Source organism: Pan paniscus, chromosome 6, assembly GCF_029289425.2.
Source record: "Pan paniscus chromosome 6, NHGRI_mPanPan1-v2.0_pri, whole genome shotgun sequence".
Taxonomy (NCBI): Eukaryota; Metazoa; Chordata; class Mammalia; order Primates; family Hominidae; genus Pan; species Pan paniscus.
This window is the reverse complement of record NC_073255.2, coordinates 17346783-17349724: the sequence shown is the minus strand read 5'-3', so window position 1 is coordinate 17349724 and position 2942 is coordinate 17346783. Positions and strand designations below refer to the sequence as shown.

The window sequence follows — 2942 nt, the reverse complement described above, 5'->3', positions numbered from 1 at the left end:
TTTGGGAGGGAGGTTAAAACAAGAACTGAGGCCTGGTTCCAGTAAGTGCCTGGATGCAGGACAGCAGGGTAGCTGACATCCTGGATATGCAAGGTAACAGCATGGAGAACAAAGGAGTGAAGAAAATTAATAAAACATGCAATATTTTAATAAGACTGCAAGGAAGCATACAGAGACACATGGAAAATACAAAGACAGCTGTTTTATTGTAGCATGGACATGGACTTTATGGCTGGCAATTTGGGTGTTTCAAGCTCTTTATGTGGTTTACTTGTGGTACATGTTTGACAAGTAATTTCCATTTTCCAAGTCATTTTTTCATCTGTGAAATGAGGACACTAATTCAAATAACTTCCCTCGATAGGTTTCTATTTTTGGTGAGAATTGTTTTTTTCTTTTCATGTAGTATATATTTTATTAGCTTGTACTAATACATTCTCATATTACAAAGTCAATTTAGTGGAAGAATCTTCCTTCTGATATTTGATTCATGTGAAATAACACAAACAGAACTATACATTCAAAAAAATTCTCATTTAGATAACAAAAAAAAGACAAGTTAAACAACAAAAAGACTTTTCCTTTCTCACAGGTGGACATTGAAGTGGACCTAATTCGGTTTTCCTTTTAAAAGCCCTCACAAACAAAAGTAGTTTGAAACCTATTTAAAATGAATAAAAAATTGGTTTACTAAATTACTGGTCTCCAGCACCATTTTCTGTTTTCGGTTGTTTGGATGCAGGTTATTCTTTGTCTGTTTCTTCTCTTCCTCTTTTGCATAGGTCCAGTTGAACCATTTTCATCATGTGCGTCATCACTAGCAAACTTTGTTTTCTTGTCCTGAAATTGTACTTTTCCTTTACCAGACCCAGGCTGGGCAGCTTTATTACCCTTTCTTTTTCCTTTAAATCTGCAACCTTTTGACTTCCATTTGTTTAGGGATTCTTGTTGGTCTTCTGTTATTTTTTTCAGTACTTCTTTTTCCAGCTCTCCTTCTAGTACTTCCCAAGTCACTTCTTTGCTCCTTAATTGTAGGTTACCATTATTTGCATCTTTGGCTTTACCCAATGTTTCCTTGGCTTTTTCTTTAAATAGAATTATCCCCTCTTTTGCTCCTCTGATGAAGGAGCATTTTATTTCACCATGATTTGAGAAAAGGATGTGTAAATCTTCTTTACAGGTCTGATCATCTAAATCACCCAAAAATTTCAGCAAGCATCCAATCTTTTCTTCTAGAGATTTCATTTCAGCATCTTCTTTTGTTTTGCTTCTTGCTCTTGTTTAGCTCTTAATTTAGCTTCCACTTTATTTTGTTTTCTTTCTTCATTTTTTTTTTTTTTTTTTTTTGGCAAAGCAATCGTTCTTGAAAAGTACTAGCAGGTCTGTGTCTTTGTACTTCTGGCCAGGGGTCTCTACAAACTTCTTAGCAGATTCAATGCTACCAAACACAACAAAAATTGATCCCTTAAATGCTTTATGCAATGTTCTTCTCATCTGAATATTTAGTACTTGACCTTTATCTTCTAACCATTCTTTCATGCATCAAGAGTTGCATCAGTAGGGAAGCCTTTGATATAAACAGATCTGTTTTTTACATCATTTTAATACTCATCAGTCACTTCAGGTAGGGATTTGCTTGGAGACCTTCTGATTTTAGTTTTATCTTCACTGATTTCCATGACTTCTGCCTTGGATTTGCTCAGTGCTTCCACAATTACGTTAAAGTCTGTTGTTAGACGGTTCAACCTGTTGAATTTTATCATTATCTCCAAAGGTACCCAGCCTTCATCCAGTTTTATCTTTTCCTTTAAAAACTTGTCCCGTGGCAACCTGAGGTCTCCAAGATAATACTCAATTTGATGACAGATTTTGGCCTCCAGGGCAGCCATCTTTTCATTATCATCATTTTCAGCCATTGTGACTATAGAGATGGACACAAGCCTTCGGTGAGACTACAACATGGTGGAGGTAAAAAACCGAAAGGACGCAATGAGGATGGGGGCAGCCACAGTCCCGTCTCAAAGTGAGCGCTGAACTGCCTGGGCAGCAGCCACGTGCGGGGAACCCCAGGCTGCCGCATTTCTCCAGGGGGCAGCCTGGCCACCGCCCGCTCCCTTTCCGCTACGCCACCTCTGGCTGCGGCCCACGCGGCGCTCAGCCTGAACCTGAGGAAGGCGAGGGGCGAACGGACGCCGCGAGAGGCAGTAAGGAACAGAAACACGCCGTCGCGCACCAGCAAAGCGGGCCCTTTTGTAGCTTCTCTTTGGTAAGAATATTTAACAAATGGTATGAAAGTGCAATATTGGAATATTTGAACCCTTATTTATATATGGCCACTGTGGTCTCTGATACAAGATAAGGTAACGCTTATCTATATTGTAATTACTGCAGCTCTAAACCCCACTAGAAATCAGCCCTAAGCATTCTCCTAGCTTTTTCAGTGTTCCTGGCTGTTGCCTCATGTTTAATCCAGAGCAATGCCCACAGCTATTCTTCTAGAGACACTACTGCTGATGGCCTCATAGGCCTTGGTATAGGGAGGACTCCGTGTGCTCATATTTTTCACAGAACAGCTGAGAAGGGGCTGTGACTTTTAACATCTAGAATCTGTTGCAGTGTTAGATTAAAACAGAAACACAACTTACAGGGTGAATTCCACCTGCCTCAGTCTTCAGAGGCAGGCTATCTGCCTAGCTATTCACCATTCTCTGAGACAGAAGCCAGTTCACCCACCACTGAATGCTCCAGGCATTTTCTCACCTCAGAGTCTAGGCCCAATTCCCTCCTATTCTCCAAGGATAAAGCGAACGCCTATCTCTCAAGGCCAAAACCTTGCTCATTTCCCATCTCACATTTAAATTCTTAATGGGTTTCTTTCTCTTTTTTTTGAGATGGAGTCTCACTTTGTCGCCCAGGCTGGAGTGCAGTGGTGCCATCTCGGC

At 40.5% G+C, this 2942-nt stretch overlaps 1 pseudogene; it reads right to left on the bottom strand.

Moving 5' to 3' along the window:
- Nucleotides 1–695: 695 nt before the first annotated feature.
- Nucleotides 696–1916, bottom strand: LOC100984496 (lupus La protein-like; annotated as a pseudogene).
- Between the last annotated feature and the right edge of the window lie 1026 nt (nucleotides 1917–2942).